The sequence below is a fragment of the Python bivittatus genome, unplaced genomic scaffold, assembly GCF_059951505.1.
Source record: "Python bivittatus isolate LINGU-HERP-01145 unplaced genomic scaffold, Pbiv_v1 ctg000480_np1212, whole genome shotgun sequence".
In the NCBI taxonomy this organism is placed as follows: domain Eukaryota; kingdom Metazoa; phylum Chordata; class Lepidosauria; order Squamata; family Pythonidae; genus Python; species Python bivittatus.
In genome coordinates this window covers 22,761,714-22,781,314 of record NW_028277075.1, presented here as the reverse complement: position 1 = coordinate 22,781,314, position 19,601 = coordinate 22,761,714, and the positions used below count along the sequence as shown (strand labels likewise).

Genomic DNA, 19,601 nt, shown 5'->3' with positions numbered 1-19,601 from the left:
CACTGCAGACGGAGACTGCAGCCATGAAATTAAAAGACGCTTGCTCCTTGGGAGGAAAGCTATGGCAAACCTAGATAGCATATTAAAAAGCAGAGATGTCACCTTGCCGACAAAGATCCGCATAGTCAAAGCTATGGTTTTTCCAGTAGTAATGTATGGCTGTGAGAGCTGGACCATAAAGAAGGCTGAGCACCGAAGAATTGATGCCTTTGAACTGTGGTGCTGGAGAAGACTCTTGAGAGTCCCCTGGACTGCTAGGAGGTCAAACCAGTCAATCTTAAAGGAAATCAACCCTGATTGCTCATTGGAAGGATCGATAATGAAGCTCAAGCTCAGATATTTTGGTCACCTAATGCGAAGAGAGATCTCTTTGGAGAAGACCCTGATGCTGGGAAAGATTGAAGGCAAAAGGAGAAGAGGATGGCAGAGGATGAGATGGTTAGATAGCATCACTGAAGCAATGAGCATGAAACTGAGCAAATTCAGGGAGGCAGTGAAGGACAGGAAGGCCTGGTGCAATATGGTTCATGGGGTCACGAAGAGTTGGACACGACTTAACGACTAAACAACAGATATCCAGATTGCATTTAATAGACATTTCTGAATTTCTATTAAACGGAAACACTCATGGAATGGAAGAGAGTTTTCAACCTGTAAAAGGTTATACAATTTTCAAACATTTCTTATGCTGTCTTTGCTTCTTATGCTTCTTATGTCTTTCTGACATTGCTTCGGTCCCACTGTCCTGTTCTCATTGCCTTTTTGCCTTCATGTCATTCTGACCTATCCTGCCCACCATAGATTTCTCTATGTGCAGTAATGGCTGTGATCAGTCATTTCACAGCCATTTAAACCTTACATCTTCTGGCAATTAGCTAAACCATGGATCAACTTGACTTTAGGAGATTCCAAAGGACTCTGCAGATAGTAGCTACCCAAGATCCTTCCATCAGGAGCAACAGCTGCTTACCAGCTAAGCTACAACTCCTTTTTCCTTCTTTTTCTTCTACATATTTTCTTGCAATTCACTCGTCATTTTAGCAACTTTGCATTCCTGCCCAGTTGCTATTGTTTGCCCAGCCCCGATTAAGAGTTTAATAGGAGATTTCTTAAGCTCATATTAACGCAATGTACTTAGTTAGAAGATGGGAATGCATGATGCATTCAGGATGGTGAATCACAAATTGTGTGCAATTTACGTGCTCTGAGGAGACATCCATCACCAAATGAACTTGAAGTAGGATAGCTGGCCATAATGATAAACCAGAAATATTGGGGATTCAGAACTGAGCAATATTTGAACGAAAATAGACCTGGCTATATTTGTCCGTTGAAATGTTTCTATCACAAAATTTGGCTGCCCAAACCTTCATGTAAACAAATAAAATCTGTTATGTATTTTCTTCTTCCAGTTATAACTTTGGAATGACCTAGTCGGTGCGATGACAGATTTAATGCTTTTCCCCCACCTTCCTCTGCTCCCTAGTACACCAGTGATTCAGATATTCCAATTCCAATATGATCTTCAGGGTGCACGCATTACTGAAGATTTTCCTGTCCAGAAGTCAGTGGGGTTTTTTTGTCTTGCTGAAGGGTGTTTATGTTACTTTCAATGACATATCACAACATGCTGACTTGGTGACTTGGTGCCAACGTAATTGGGAAACCCGTAGAATTGGCTGCCAAACTGTAACATTAAAGTAATCAATTAATGACTGTGTGCAGCAAATTCACACTAGTAACAAAGTGTCAATGGTTAAGTTAACTTTGCAATACTATTGTTTGGAAAGCAATCATAATGTCAAGCATACCTTCCCAGAATATAAGCTGGGGATGCCAGCAAAGTTTTTTGTTTTATAAGGATAGGCAAAAGCCTGCTTCAATGAAGGGATGGGCCTTGTGAGGCTCCACCACTCCAAATTCTTCATCACTAAAACTAAGATAAACAGGATCCTCAACCCTTATTTTTCATACTATCTTCCTGCAATTATACCAGTCTTTCTTCCCAATTCCACCTCAATGTAATGTCTGATGCTTCAGGTTGTTTTGTCAAATGATCTGAATTATATTCCTTCTTCAGAATTTGGATGATTTCCAAGTCAGTAAGAGGAGGATGGGGGCAAGCTCACCCATCATTGTTCTCAAGAGAAGAAAAAATGAACCCACATTTTGACTGTGATCTTTCAACACATATGGACCAAACTGGAAGCAAGGCACTTCCTGTGACCACCCTGTTCAAGGAAAATGCTATGTAGCTAAAAGAAATATGTTTCCAGGAGAGTGATTTTTAAAATTAAATGCCCTTGTCCTTTGTTTTTCATTTTGTGGTGCAGAGGTGAATTTGATATAATTCGTTGCAATATTCAGACAGAAAATTCTGGTAGATGACAGAATGCAGGTCTTTGGAACTACAATTCTGCAGGGGCTAGCCAAAGTTTTTATTTTTCATTCAATTTCTAGGGCGTAGGTTAGTAAGATCAAACTATTCAATTAATAACAATAAACTTCAGCATTAGTACATTATTGTACTGCCTTGCTGGCCTGGAATTAATGGACAGTATTTTTTCTGTGTGTACATGCATGTATGTAAGGGCGTTTTCAATCATCCAGAGAGCCTTCCATTCTGAATGCTTCCCATGCCAATCATTGATTTTGAAAAGTCCCCGAAAGATTATTTCAGTTGTTTATTTTGTGATATTCTCTTATTACACTTTAGTTATGATGTTTATAAAGTTTGTGTAATTTTAAGTTGTCAGTGTACATATAAATGCTAAACCAGATAACACAAAGACAGTAAGCCAGTAAAAACAGAGACATATTTATCAGTTGAGCCTTCTCTATATTTGATCAGATTTTGCTTGTTTGTTATGTATACTGAATTTATCACATTCATTGCAGAAACTAGCAACAGGATTCAATTCCCTTGTTATTTATTTCGGCAGTTTATATGCTGCTGAATTCCAAAACAATTGCGAGTGGCTTCTATTGAGTAAAACAGAAAGAATTAAAAGAAGAAAAGAACAACCACTACGACCCCAAGCTGATGACAATCAATTTCTTAGCCACTGGCACATCAAGGAAAACAGTCTTAATGCCAACCATCTCCTATGGCCAGGAAGGGACCCAGTATACCATCAGTCCCCAAAGGCTTTCCAAAATACTCAGGTCACAGCAGAAAATACAAGACTGGAGTCATATATAGATCAAAATACAAATATGTCACATATGGTCAAATAATGAAGCACTAATGAACTATTAACCACTGGGGAAAACAGAGACATAGATAATTAGTAAAACTGAAGTTAACGGATCAAAACTCATACAGAGATGATTAATAATAATAATAATAGATCCTTGGGAAGGACTCGATAGGTAGATAAAAATGCCAAATCCAATCTAAACATCTGGCTGACTGTGCAATCAACAACAACAAAAACAATAATAATAGTACCCAAACTATATATACACACCCAGAATTGATGACCTTGGCCCAAACATGGCTCCACTTGTGCTTCTTCCTATCTTCCCACACTGTAATTCTGTGTAATATTCTACAAATGAAAGATCTGAGTAAAGAATTGTTTACAAAATGGCAAGCCAAACTTGGAATTGGCAAGAAGAGATCATGCTTGGAAGTCTGAACATTCACATTTTAAAAAAGCAATTATATCTACAAAGTATCCTCCCAATTCCCAAAAGACACACAAACAATCTCTGTGCCAGCAAAGTCAGTTCAAGGGAGAGATAGGTTAGGATGTCAAATTAAGAGAGCCAGACAAAATGAACTAAGAAAACAGATGTCCAGGAAGCCCCTCCAAGCTTCTACATCACGTCTGCAAAACGTGTGATCCAACAATGGAACTTTGGTGCACATTCAAAACCTCCCACTTTTTTACAATTGCTTGCAGATAGCAGCAAAAGAAAGACGAATAAACCTTAGTGGTGTGATAACTTTATGAACCTATCATAAATCACACTAAATAAATGGATGGCTAAGAATAATATATCACATAGAAATGGAAAGAAGGGGAGAGTGTTTAATGAGCAGGAATGAACAAAGCCATATGTAGCAAGTCATAACAAAATATATAAATCATCAAATGAATAAATAAGAACCCACTCCCATTATGTTGGAATTGGCTTGGCTCTACTTGACCAATCACTAGGCAGATTTTGATTGGAAGGGATTCCTGTCCAGTATTGAAACCCAAACCTTTCCTTCCCTGAAGAGAATTACCAAGAAAGTTCTAGAGATATGGCTTGAGATATATACACTTATTCCAAAGCCAAATTGGTTTGGTCCCCATTCTTTCTCGATGCTGGAAGTTCTGTCCAAATTACCTATTTCATCAATGGATTTGGGGTTCATCCAAATGCATACTCCTGAAACAAACCCCTAAAACAATGCTAATGCATTCCAATAAGTTAAATTTCTTGAAATTCTCTGGATTCATCATGGCAGTACTGACTGAGAGTGGTGTCCAATACATCAGAACAGCCCCAGATTAGGGAAAGCTAAAATTAAGAATACAATCAAAGTTGTTCTTTTCCCCCCGTTTTCACAAAACATACGAAGATTGGAAGTAAATTTCAAGAAATAGAATGGTTGGTGTCTAAATAGTCAACTCAGGGAGATCTGGTGAGCCTTGTAAGGATGAGGGACTACTATAAAAGATGTTTTTACTTGAATCAACAGATTTCAAAGAGTGCAGAGTTCCCTGGTCTGTGAAAGGACAGGCTTTTTATTGAATAGAATAGAATAGAATAGAATAGAATAGAATAGAATAGAATAGAATAGAATAGAATAGAATAGAATAGAATAGAATAGAATAGAATGGCAATTCTATTATTCCTTTCAAAAACTGTGTTGTAATTATATCCTGTCTTTCCAGTAAGTGCTCAAATTGATTTAGTATGTATGTGAAGGGGTCTCCACTTATTTTTGTCTTCACTGCATCAACCCTATCAGCTAGATTGAGTTGAGAGATAATAACTGGCCATAAGCCAGTCAGAGAGCATCATAGTTGAATATGGACCTGTACCTGGGTCTTTCCAGACCATGTCAAACACCTCAGTCATGACTTCACACATATATGTGCATCTGGGAGCTGAACCTCAGAAAAGGCCAACTTAGTATTGGACATGAAGTATACAGTATTTTAACAAGGCAAAATATCTCCTGCAAATAAATACATGGGTGTGTGAGTGTGTTTGAGATGCATTATAGGCAGGTTCTAGGAATAGGAGCCCCTGGAAGACACGTAGATCTGGCCCTCAAACTTGTTTGCCCACTGCTCTCTAGAAAGGATTCCACCCTGTCATCCAGGGAAGGGCTTCAAAGTACATGGTTTCCTAAGCTCCTAATCCATCTTTTGTTAACAATAGCAACAGGCAAAATTCATTTACCAAATATAGATTTTTTTTGCTTTTTATGGTTCATGCCAGAGGATATTGCAACAAGACACATATGGGAAGAGCATGACATACTTTTAATATTATTACTGGAAAATAGCCATTAGGATAGAATATGAATTATATGTTAATGATTTAAAACTGATTAGGAGAATAGAATGTAATGAAATCAGTTGTATCACTAAGAAAGTATAGAGATGATTTCCATACTTAAATCTGACTTTCAAGTTTGCTCATTCATGTACCATGATGGTTATAGATAGCCAACAGGAAGGGAGTAATTGGAAGGATTTTGCAAATCAATCTAAATCAGTCTTCCACAAACTGGCAACCTCCAGCTATGCTGAACTTCAACTTTCATAATTCCCAGACAGGAAGTTAAAATCCAGTACATACTAGACTAAGGAAGGTGGCTTTGTTTTTCATGAATCAAGTGCTAACCTTTTGCAATATCATCTTATTCAGGAGATGTTACTATTCTGAATTGGATTTGCTTCTAGAATTCTTGGTGACTTGTTTTAGCTCAAAGAGTTGGCTCACAAGCTGTATAAGAAACATATGACATCAAAAAAATGTGATTATTTTTTAAAATAATCCATCAGATTAGTGCAGTGTCGTGGTATTAATTTAACAGCATAATCAATAGAAGAGAATACATGTAGCTCAGAGCTGAACTGTGGAGTCCTTGGGGTTCTCTGAGCTTGGTTGTTTTCTTGCAAACATTTCATTACTCAGCTAGGTAACATCTTCAGTGCTAGGGATGTAGTCTTGATGGTGATTGTCAGCCTTTTTGTGTGTTCTGGGGTCATGGTTTGTTCCAGTTGCTCCTTGAGGTTGTCTATGGTGTACTGGCATTTGTTGAGTCTGAGGGGAGCATCCATTATCATTAATCATATCATTCAGCTAGCCCTGAAGATGTTACCTAGCTGGGCAATGAAACATATGCAAGAAAACAACCAAGCTTAGTTAACAGCACAATCTTTTTTGTATATATTCAAAAGTAAATCCCACTAAGGAAATAATTTCAGATGCACAATTTATGTTTAACTTATGTTTAATCATGTCAGGCCTTGCCCAAGGAGCTCCAAGAGACAATGCCAATTCAGTCCAGCTATGTTTATTAGCTACAACCTCTAGCAAGAATCTTCCCAGACTCAAACCCCAGTTCCCAAAGTCCTCCAGCCACAACAGTGTGAATTCCTCAGGGAGGTGCCAGTTTCATCCTCTTGTTCCTCCCATGCAGTTCCAGCGAGCTAAGAAAATGTTTATCTCCCTGAGCTCGGCCTTCATAATTCCATTCCATAACAAATCAGCACCATAATGGAACTTATTCTCTAGAAAATTATCATAGGATTGTACCTTTCAGCGCATTACTGGATCTGGCTAAATTGCAAAAGGAGGAGCTCTGAAAACCAGTGAGATTTCATTATAAATAGTCGACAGAAAGTCTGGGCTGACTAACATAATGAAAGTACCAAAAGGATGGTAGATTGAGTCATGTCCATTTGGACATTTATTTTATGTTTTATTTCATTCAAGTGAAAGAGTACAATAAAATATATGCAGATGAAATGTAGGTTTTTGTTTTGTTTGATAGAAATGGACTTGCCTTTCCTTTGGTAGCTGTTTCCATGATCCTTAGCATCAGGTAACAGGCAAAGGACGCATGGAGTGAAGATTTCCGTTCTACATACTGTATGCCTGGCTCTATCAGACCTCAACGCAGCCCTTTTTGAAGATCACATTGCTTGTGAACAATCCTTAATATTTAATTATCTGTTCCAAGATAGGTGCCACATTGCCCGCATTACATGTTATTTCATATCTTTTCAGACTAATTGTTTTAAATGGAGGCGGCAAAATTATACCCTACAGGAAAGGAGTTTCAAGGGAGGAAAATCTCCTTTAACATTTTTTGGTTTGCATTTACAGGATGAACTGGGTAACGACAGGATATGATAGTCTCATTTTGAGTCATGCGCTTCCCTGAAATAGGGCAAGTGGCATGTATTGCATGTTGATGCTTCTTCTTCTGAAGTCTTGCACTACCATATACAAGCAGGCTTCCCCCAAATTTATTAAAAGTTTTAGGGGCTGCTGTTGGCCATGCCACTTGACCTTGATGTCCCTGCTGGCCAGACCTCATGAGGGTTGTATTGGCAGGCCTCACAAGGGTTGCCTTTTAAGCAAAAGTGTGATTTGTTTAAATTGATGACTGTGGGTGTCCAGCTCGCCGCACTGTCTGTCCATACTGAATTATCTGTTTTTAATATTCCTTTAATCGCTGATTTTAATTCTTTAATTAATTAATTCTTTATTATTCTGTATTTTTAATTGTTTTAATGTATTTCCAACTGTATTTGAAGTTAACACTTTGAATAGCTTTGGGTAAAAATAATAAACTGACTCGTTGAAATTTGCCACTTGTTGGAAATAATTCTATTCATGTAGACTCTTCTAACAGTCAGGAATGCTGTTTGGTCTAGGAGTCCTATTCACACAGAGAAGGTTCTACACATCTAACAGTGAAGATGTGACTGTCAGTAGGCAGAGCCAGAAAGCAAGATGGTCTGCAATGTCTTGACTGGTGGGGAGGAGAATCTGTGTTCAAGTGAATACTCACATCCTCATTGAAACACAGAAGGAATGCTATATATCAAATTGATGTCTCTTGTCAGACGTGTTCTGTGAAGGTTTTGTCTCCTTCTTGCACTACTAGGGACTCTATTCTGAAACCATGTAACAGGCAGTATTTTTGGTGCTGATGGACTATGCTTTGTTCTTAAAGCAAAGCAGAAATTAACACACAAAACAAAACAAACAAACAGACAAACAACTCTTTGTGTTTCAATTTTAAAAACTCTGATCTCCAAATCAGTTATATAATATACATTTCTAGCAGTCTCAGTTTGTATATGCGGCCATAACCTTCCGGTTGTAACCAAATCCTTTACCAAGTGCTCTTATTCATAGCACTTGATATCAGTGGATGCTTACTCACATTTCTATTAAGTTAGATCAGCTTCATATTAGAAACAAATGGCACGGGGTGAAATATTTTGATTGCAAAAGTCCGTATAATCACTTCAGGATGTCCGTGACAATCACGAATAGCATTTCATTTGTCTTCCCAATTCGGCTAAAGGCAGGAAATAAGAGTTGGGGTTCCCCCCCCCAATTTTATTGTTGACCTTATTTGTATTGTATCAATAGTCAGGTTGTCTTTGAAAAAAGATTGGACAAACATGATTTCTATGTAAAACTACATATTTTCCTTTAAAAATGCTAATGTTAAGCATTTTTGCTATGATTTCTTCAGTTTGGAGTCTCCCAGACTGAAGATAATAAATAGATTACATGTTTTAAGTTATCACAGCGCTTGTTGTCCTTGATGCAAAAGATTAAAATGGCTACTATTTTGGAAGCTGTTAATAAAAATATAATGCTGCAATTTATTTAACTGTAAATTTATTTTACAATCGTTGTGACTGATGGTCTTAAATTACTGACTCACTGAAGGGAAAATGGCTGCTTGCAGGAAGAATGAAATATTCTCTAAAAGCTTTGGTGTATTTTATTCCTGTTTATTAGTGCTTGGGCATCCTAGGATGAAGAAGGGGGGACTCAGCTCAGTGCTCAGGAAGGTAGCTGTACACTTGGGCTGTCCCACCAGGAGCTGCTGTTGGTGATGCACATCCCTGAATGTTAAACCATACAGATTTTTCTCTCTGGGTGTATGAAACTTTCTTCCCTCCAAACACTTTTAATTATACCAAGCTTTTCAGCAGGATGAGATAAGGCCATGGATGGACGTATTGCTGTTATTATTATTAAGCAATTTGGAATAAGAAATCCTTGGTGATTTTTTGCAAATAACCTAGAAATCTATCGGATGCTTCAGCGCCATTTTCTGCCAACTTCTCATTAGGCACAATACTGATGCTATGGTGGAAAAACATTAATTGCTTATATTATAAGAGAAATATCACATGTGAGTGAAGTCCCTTAAAGAAGGGGTGATTTTCTAGATGTTGAATGACAACCCCCAGCACACCTTACCTTTGGCCATCCTCGCTAGTGCTGCCAGGAGTTGGAATTTAGCAATATCTGGAGGACCACATGTTCCCAACTCAGCTTTAAAGCCACCAGTGGATTTGAAAATAATGAATATGTATTCTGTTCATAGCTTGGCTCTCCAACAATCTGGATATTTGGAGTTGTCTGTTGAAACAATATGTCCATGGAACAATATTTATGAAATAGCTTTGAAGGCCAATGGCAGAGAAGAACCCTACCATTTCTGAGGGAATGAGAAGCATGGGTTAAAAGAAGGACATGACCATGTTGCAAGTTCATTTAGCTATGGCAGAAAAGTACATTGGATTGCTGCTTAATGGAATTCAGAATTTTCACCTAGTGGCCCATAAAATGGTCTGGGTGCTGGTGGGGAAAAATAGGCAGGGAACACAAGTCACTTAACACAGTGTTCCTCAACTTTTGCAACTTTAAGATATGTGGACTTCAACTCCCAGAATTCCCCAGCCAGCCATGTTGGCTGGGCAATTCTGGGAGTTGAAGTCCACATATCTTAAAGTTGCGAAGTCTGAGGAACACTCACGTAACAGACTTTAAATTTATGTCATGTCCATGTCTATTAATTCCCAGACTCAATCAAAGTGCTTTCTTTTGATCACTGAAGTCCTACACAGTGTGTGACCAAGTTCTTTTAAGAATAAATTGCCCTTGTATGAATACGCCTGAAAGTTAAGATATACTAGAAAGGACTCTGCTCCTTTGTCAACTGATAGCAAGGGTTGTATTTTATTTTTATGCTTTTGTTATGTTTACTTCCTTAGGTGATACTTGAGCCATAAAGACAGCTGATACATTATTAAATGTAATTCAATTCTCAAATATGGTGGAAGAGGACATCACTACATCAGAGAATTTTTTATTCTTGAAGGTGGCCTAAAATATTTCAGACAGATAGACAGAATGTACCACAGTGTTTCTCAGCCTTGGCAACTTTAAGATGTGTGGACTTCAAGTCCCAGAATTGCCCAGCCAGCAGGGGAATTCTGGGAGCTGAAGTCCACACATCTTAAAGTTGCCAAGGTTGAGAAACCATCATGTACAGTATGGAGCAGAATTCAGTTGAGGTCTTCCATTCAAGGAAAAGGTTTCAATCCTGTTGAGGCTTCCGCAAATAGAAATGGGTTGAGGCAAAATGTTGGTACAATATGTATTCCATCCCCTTTCTATTTGTTGATTCAAAGTTCCTCCATGAATGGCAGGGCTCTGACAGATCCAAATCAAGATTGTTCAATGTCCTTCACATTGATTTATGCATAACCCCAAATGTTCAGTTTGCATCAAGTTCTTATCCTGACTTGACACTAACCTCAAGCAGAAGATAAATTTAGTTTTCTGCCTTTTTATGGTAATTGTACTCAGAAAAAAAAGTTAGACAAATATGACCAGCATCATACAAACAGGGTCTTCTCTTTACATGAAAATAACTTAATTCAAATGTTGTAGTAACAAATGTAACAACTCACTGAGTTGGAATTTCCTGAATAGTAGACATACTGTGCTCAAAGTCCTGATGAGGACCGGTCATGTTTTTCTAGATAAAAAGAAGCCTGGCCTATGTCCTTGTGACTGAAATGTCCTTGGTGTATGGTTGATGGGTAAACCTGCCCTTTTCTTTTACCTGAACGTTTTTCATTCTCAGGCTTTTCAAAGTAATTGCTTAATATCTTGTTATGATTTATTTGTTAGGAAATTATTTCCTGTATTTTTAGCCCACTTTTCAATTTTGCATTCTTTAATCTCTTAAAAAGTAAATTTCATGGTGAACATTCCAGTCCACAAAACCATTGCCTTCCTTTAAATTAGATGAAGTAAGTGTATCCCTAATGGCAATAGGTAGAAGCTGCCATTGGAAAGTGACAATTTATGGAACTGATGTAATTAATAAGTTATGGTTTGTGACACCCAAATGTCTTGTCTTTGAGAGGTATGCACAAGCTTTCTTTTCTGGAAATCCATTGAATGAGCAATGGGCCACATTTGGATGATCATATATTGCCTTTATAAATTAAGATAAATGAACAATCCTCTTGTTCTTCTGTTAGTGCCTCTTTTTGCTCATCCTTGAAGCAAAGAACTAGGACTTTTTCAATTGACTACATTATTGTACATACAGATTGTGCAAACAAAGTACACATGTGCATGTGCCTGAAAAAGAAGGTCTTCCTAATACATATTCATATAATGAGATAATCAGATGTAGCCTTCTGCAGTGTTCAACAAATAATAAGAAAGTAAGAAATAATAATATGGCTTTTCATTTGTACATGAATCTAAACTTAGCAAACTTTGAGCGAAAAAACAGTGTCTGGAAAGCTTAGTGAAGTTCAGTCCACTTTTTAAAAATATGTTTATTTTAAGAAGGAGATATTAAAAGCAAACATTGTTTAATTTTTTTCTACTAACCTATTACTACTGGAAAGTCTAAAGTTCAGAATAGTGACATATTTTTCACTAGATCCTGGTCCAAACCTTTCTATTAATTTCTGCTATATTTAGAAAGTAAGAACCCAAAAAATGATAAAGTTTCCTTTGACCTGAGCTCAAGTCCAGATGACTTCATAGACATATCAACAGATTTTTCTTGGCAGCAATACAAACAATATAGAAGTGGTTTGTCACTGTTTTCTTCTGAGAAGTTTATTGAATACTCAACCTCACCTAAAGGGGTTTATGGGGTGTCCCATCCAAGTATTAACTGTGTCCAGTCTTGCTTCAGATCGAAGTGGGATTGACCTTTTTACCACATCAGGATTTTGCCAAATTGTCAGAATTGTCCAGACAACATGGAATCTAAGAGGCATTCACTCTGGATAGAGGAAATGTTATTTGTTCAGAAAAAAAACATGCAGGGTAAAGGTAGCATAGCCCTACACCTTCGTTCCTCAGAAGAACATATTCAGTTGGGCTACCATTTGCACAAACAGTAAAAGAAAAGAAAGGCCTGTAGTGTGACAAAGCATTGGAATACATAAGGGAGAACCATATTTATCATGTTTTTTTATTTAATTTATAGGGCCTCCCATCTCATATGCATGACTCTGGGTGGCTAACAATTGAAAACAGAATAAAAACATAATGAAAAACAATCAAGTTTAAAGCAACAGAGATAACCTAAAATAACATAGCAGCCAAGAACACTTAATTAACATAATGAAGATCAAGAAATGGGCTCACCCATTCTATAAGGGCCCCAGGCTTGATGGCAAAGCTAGGTTTTCCATGCTATGCAAAAGGCCACCAGGGTCAGGGCAAGTCTAATCTCTGTGAGAATGATGTTCCAGAGGCTCTCTTCCTGGGCCCCACCAGGTGACACCAGGTGACATGATTGTGGACAGGACCTGGAGCATGCCTCTCCTGGATCTCACAGGACTGGTAGACACCACTGGGGAGAGATGGTCCTGCTGGTTGGTATCAGTTAATGAAAAACAAGCATGTTAGCAAAATAAAATAAAGATGCATCTACTTTATCATGAGCAACGAGAAGATTTTCAAAGAGATCTCAGTATAATAATTACATTATATAAATCAATTCAATACAGAATGGAAAAGCTCCCCCCCCCCCCCCAAAATCACACCAACTCACCCATGCATTGTAGGACTTACTTCATGCTTTTCCAATCAGTTTTCATAGCAGTTTCTTTCTGCATTTGAAGAAACACGTGCATGAATTATGGATCATAGCTTAGTCATTGACTGCCTCTCTCTATCTCACCCTTAAGTTTGAAGAAAATAATATTTTTTTAAGATTGCCAAAATTTTGCCATTTTGCCACTGAAATTTGGCAGTACCATCTCAAGGTGTTGGAGGGTCTATCGTATGTTCTCCCCTGGCTTAGCAGTGCAGCAAACGTTTGGCAAGCCAAAATCCTACCTGAAACCCTGGAGAGCCACTGCCACTTATTTTTTTAAATGTATTTTTTTTATCCCACCTTTATTATTTTTATAAATAACTCAGGGCAACGAACATACCCAATACTCCTTCCTCATCCTATTTTCCCCACAACAACCTTGTGAGATAAGTTGGGCTGAGAGAGTGTGACTGGCCCAAAGTCACCCAGCCAGCTTTCATGCCTAAGGCGGGATACCCATTGTTAACAATACTGGGATGCATGAATTAATGGGCTGACCTGTATATAGCAGCTTCCTTTGATCCCATAGTTTGATCTCTAGTTCTTTCCCCCAATGTGGAATACGTTGCATAGCATAAAACCCTCATTATATTTGTAAATGTGATGCATCTTTAATTCATTCTAGTGGTAACTTGATTCCTAATTTAAAGCAATATCATGGAGCAGAGGGACGTAAATGTGGTATTAATCTTAACTCAATCTGGCTTAAAATGGAATGTGTTATACCAGAAGGTGTCTCATCATAAGTCCCAATGAAAGAAATGGGAGCAATGAAGTTTTGGTTCACTTTGAAAGGGATTGGGCAGAACTCAAGGCATTTCTGCATTGCAGCCCAACCTGCCTGCCTCCCATGCTGTTCCCTGCTGTTTCTAAAACCAATTTCAGAAATTCCATTAGGAATTGCAGTGACTTGTCAATGGAACTGGGTTGGTGATCAATTCTGACTATGGCCACCACAGAACCTGATGGGTCATTCCCTTGTTTCCTCCCTTTCTTTTTAGGGACTGCCCCTCATTACTAGTCCCTGAGCCTTTCCTTTGCTTTGGCCACATGGATGCCTTCCCTTCCCACATTATCTCTTTTGATATTAATGCAGTTCTACTTCATAAGGAAAAAATGGTAACTTTTAACGTAAAGATGTTTAAAAAAGAAAAGAAAAGGGAAGCTTTGTACTGTGGGCAGGGAATGGTAAAGCAAGGGGAACATCTTCTATCCAGCCTGGGCAGAAATGTAAAGGGTGCCTCCTGGGAGATGTAATTCTTGAAAGGAGCATGAGATTCTAGGGTTGAGGATAGTTCATTGACTTAATGGGCCATTCTTGAATCACTTGCAAGATTATTGAACAACAACAACAACAGCAACAACAAAACAAACAAACAGTAACGACTAACCAGCAGAGATCATAGCAGCCCAGCAACCCAGGATGAAATTGTTATCCAGGGCAGGAATTAGCTGCTAGAGGGAAGATGGTTGCCAGGCTCTGCAGCCATTTCTGAGCTGGGACTGTCATTAGATCAAAGGAAGCACTGGAGACCATCTGCTCTGGAGGGCTTAAGACAGCTTGGGTTGGAAACAGACGTTTTGAACAGACGCTGGAAAACCCTGGGGAGGGGTGGGTTTGCAATAGGCTGCAGGAGAAGCACATCATCCATTCCTGCACGGAGGCAGTGATGGGTGGCCTGTACTGGCAGTGAGCCAAGGAGAAAGTTGGATTAGTCCTAAGCGTTCCCATGGCTGTTGTAGGATTCTTTGGTTTTGTTTACTTGGGACATACATTGAGGTATATTGTGAATAACTGAAATAAAGGAATTGAGCATTACACTGGCATTCCTTATTTTCTATGACTTCACCTTTAAAAACTATTATATTACTTTAGTCATCATCATCATCATCATCATCATCATCATCATCATCATCATCCATTTCAGTGAAGCCTTAACTGCTATAAATTAAACTTTTAAAGTATTTTCAATATAATTTATTACCCAAAGCTGATGGAACAGAGCCACTGATGATCATTTCACATGTATTACAAAGAGGAACAAAGAGCTTTTATTCCCACAAAGCAAGACCAGGCAATTGTGTTAGAAATGACGAGATAAGACAAGGTTTCTCTTTCTAGTATTTTCCTGCCTTGAGAATACATTGTGTGAAATTAATTTGCTTTTCTTACCCTTCATTCAAAAATTGGTCCTAACTGGCTTAAAAGGTTTGACAATTTGGAATAAATCAAATTGAAGTTTGCTTTCATCCTCCTTGGAGAGAATGTATACTTATAACTAAGTTGTCCTTTGGGCTTCATAGATCTCACCGTGGTTGACATGCAGGGCCAGTCTGTCTGCTTTGAGTCTGGGCCAGCTTCACATGACTTTATTCATATCCCCAAGCATCTGAATTCATTTGTAAAAAAAGAAAAAGCAAACATTTATGTTTTTATACCTTTATGAAAGACGGTATTCCAAAATACCCCTATTTAAGTCAGGTTATCATTGAAAGAAGCACTGTATTCTACCAGATTTTCTGGCAATAGATTTAACAATTAACCAGATATCACAGCTAATTTAGATGGCCTAAATGAAACTTCTGATATAAAATACATTAAAATACTTTAAGCCTTTTCCTTACTTTTTTTCTTGTTATAAGTAGACATTCTGATCTCTCTCTCTCTCTCTTTAATATTGTAATATTTCTCAATAAACAGTTTGTAGGTTCCATGCTCATCTGGTTCCATCATCTCCTTGACTAACATAGAAAAGGCCTTAAGATTAGGTCAGCCTGCCATAATAGCTATAAAACGCAGCCAGTTTGTTGACACATTTCTTGGACTACGCAGTAGCAATGAGTCTTAAGAAGCAGAAGCAGAAAAGCTTATTAGAATGTATTTTTAATCCCTCTGAGAGTTTTAATATGCTTTTCTGTTTCTGCATCACAGTCCTCATTTCTTTATGGCCAAAATTCCAAACTAAGTTCGCCTAGAAATCTTTGTTGTAATATACTCTTCGTTTCTTAGGCTGGATTTGCTCACACAGTTGCTCTAATGCAGGAAGAATAGCTGTTGAAAGATATTGGCAAAGGCAAAATTTAGTCATAAGTACTTCCCCTATACATAATCCCATACCTGTCTACAACCTACCTTACTGCTGTTTAATTCTACATGTCATTTATCCTTTTCATATCACTCATTCTCTCTCTCCCTCCTCCATTCTCTTTCACTGATGGTAAAACAGAAGATCAATGGGATTAAATTCAGGAAACAGATTCCAATTAAGAGGTCCAAAAAACTTTTCCCAGTAAGGTTTTAGATGATAGAACAAATAGCTGGGGATGTTTTGTTTAAGATGGAGTTTTCAAAGGATAAGCTGAATGAATTTTAATGTGATTTTAAAATGACTGAAAAGCTAGAAATTACCATGCTTCACTAACTGTATTCCACCTCAAATTATGTGATGCTCCCACACATATTTTAAAAATAAAGTATAAAAACGCTCTGGCCTGTTAGAGAGGAAAGTGTTTTACTTCTCTGTTTCTCTCTCCCCACCTTTCATCCCCCTCCTCCCCCCAAGTTAACATCACATGGAACAGGAGAATAAAAATGAATCAGTTAATCTGCTGTCTTTGTCTTATCCTGCTTGCCAATTTCATGGGCTTCCACTTTTGGAAGATCAGTTTCTATAGTGAAAATGTTTTCTGCTCATATAATCTCCTTGTATGATATAAAACACTACATGCAGGGCCAAACATGGTCTCTGTTAGAGATGTTTATGCATATATTCTAATGTATGTATTTTTTTATATGCCCCTTTCCTAACAGACAATCCTTTGCAAACAATTGTCCTTAATACCGAGGTTCTACAACTGGATCGGGATCCTCCATGGGAGGTGTTATCAAAAGCATCTGGGGGACTACACACACACACACATTAACTTAATCAGGTTTGTGCAGGCAAAGTGGAGCCACTGTCAAAACTCATTCTGGATTTTGTTTCTCATTTTGCCTGCATGAACCTATAGTGGGCAATTGCTGTACTGCAAAGGTTGAGAACTCTTTAAGACATATAAATTAAATTAAATTAATCATTTACAAGTCTCAGTTTACCCAAACCGAGGGGGGGACTTGCCTTGTTTTTTGGTACAGGTCCACAAAGGAGCTTTACCAAATGATGGTTCAAAACCAGTTACCTGCTTCAGCCCAGGAATCTTATTCTGGAATGTTCTTTGTGCACAAGCTCAAATCTACATCTGTATTTCTGCTGATGAGGAATTTAACTGATTAACAGAGCTACAGTTGTTGCTTCCATGTACTCTTGATGATCTTGTACAAATCACTTAGAAGTTTACCTTCTCACCTACTTCTGTCTATCACCTGTTTTGCCCCTGATTTTGGCCACAAGAATCACAGCACTGCAAATGACCATTTTTACCACAACATTTTGAAATTCTGATCTGAAGATGGGCTGCCAAGATGAGGCACATCATCTTTTAGATTTAGAAATGTAAGATGTACCATAAAAAAGTTATATACAGAGCACAAATACCTCTAGCAATTCATAGGATGTAGTTGCCAAACAACATTAAGAATTGGTCTGTGTAATGTATTGATATTCATATTGTAGAAGTAGTGAAGAGTATGAATAGCATGTGAATAGAATCATACAGGCAGATTCGTGCATGCGAATCTGGGTTGTAAATGTGGATAAAGAACAGATAACCTATAATTGTTTTAAGTAAATGAGTGCACTTTAAAATTCATGCATATCCTCCCTTCTGCTCAGTTCAGTAAACTTCTTTAGCTGGTTATTTTCCAAATATTTATCTATGCTGTTAAGCTTCTAAACAACAATGTTATTAAATATTTTGTGGGCTAATACTAAAATACTTCTGCTCCAGTTTACGGAAAGCTTTTGTAGTGTTAAGTTGCAGAATTCAACAATATACAGTGGAAACATTCCTGTATTAGTTACTGCAGTAAAACAACGTTTATATTATTTTTGTTGAACCTTTGGTTCCAATTTCAAGAAATAAGCAATGTACTGACTGATAGTCTTGTGGATCAAGAGCAATCCAACTTAGGAGGGTTGCTTTCCATCAGGCACTATGATTTGTTTACTGCTCTTGAATATTTAGAAGAAATTGAAGGCTCATTTGGAGCATAGCTTCCCATGACACTGGTCACTTGCTTTTTCCACCCTTTTTTTTCCTTAAGAAAAGAGTACATACAACTTTACACGAGATTATTGCTTTTCATCTATAAAGAACAGATTTTGAGGAACGGGGATGCACAAAATAGGGAATGCACACCTTGGGGGGATGATATTTCATTGGTAGACAAACACAACTGGACTTAATCCAAATATAGAACCATTTCCATAAAAATAAATGGTTTTCCACCAAAAACCATTGATGCTTTTACTCCATCTTTTTAAAGAGACCTGATCTTGATGTGGGCAGTAACATGGAGGGCAAGCAAGCCTACTTTAGTTCATTGTTCATCCACTGTTATTTTTATTTAATCAATTATTTGTATCGGTACTAATTTCCTGTGTGGGGGGGTACTGCAAAACCTGGGATTCTCCAGGACTTATGCCTCCTACCTGGACTGCACCATAGACGCTGAGCTGAGGAGGACCTTTACATAGTTACAACTTGCAGCTGTTTATGGAACAAGAAACTTTGCTTTTGGTTACTCATGCCATTGTCACTTGACAGCTGGAATATTGCGATTCACCCTACATGGGTCTATGCTTGATGGCCACTTGAAAGCTTCAGCTCATTCAGCATGCAGTGGCCTCAGTAGTTATAGGACTACCTAAAATGGTCTAGCACTTACCTGAAGTTCTTTCCTGTGTGGGTACATGAATTGAAGGAAAATTCCTTGGCTCTCAACTCATCAACTGAAAACCAGTTCATTGCATGTTTTCATTGGTCCATCTGGATCAGTGGAAACATTAAATAGACTTAAGCTAGGGACTGTCAGCAGATGAACTATCACAGATCAAATATTCTCATCCATGTTTCATACAACTATGAAAAAAACTGGTGCCAGCCCATTCATTATCTATAGGTCCTCAACTATATAAGTGTTGTTTATATAAAAAGTATACAAACAATTCCTGATTTGTATACTCCTACACAGCTAGCAAATTTGGAACCTCTTATAAAAATTACATTGAAGAAATCAACAATCATAATTCAACCTGATAAAGACATTGGCAATTAAATCCACAGTAGAAGATTTAGATTTAGGGAAAAGAAAACACTACAATATTTGGAAATAAAGGACTCTAATTTAGCCAAGAATTCTTTAATTAGCTGCCAAAGTTTGGATGTGATTTGGAGAAACATAAAGCCAAGTAAAACAGTGCAATATGCTAATAAATTTAGGGGAAATAAACTAAGATGATCTTGGAAGCGCAGCACGCTTGGTTCCCTAATGCTACAAAAGGTCTAGTTAAGAGACTTCTAGCTG

The 19,601-nt window shown here is 37.8% G+C and overlaps 1 long non-coding RNA gene across 1 annotated transcript; it reads right to left on the bottom strand.

Moving 5' to 3' along the window:
- Nucleotides 1-12,614: 12,614 nt before the first annotated feature.
- On the bottom strand, nucleotides 12,615-15,528 carry LOC112541026 (uncharacterized). Its single transcript, XR_003085057.2, has 3 exons — nucleotides 15,447-15,528; nucleotides 13,111-13,148; nucleotides 12,615-12,908 (listed from the first exon to the last, which is right to left on the bottom strand). It is a non-coding gene; the product is annotated as an uncharacterized LOC112541026 (long non-coding RNA).
- Nucleotides 15,529-19,601: the final 4,073 nt, after the last annotated feature.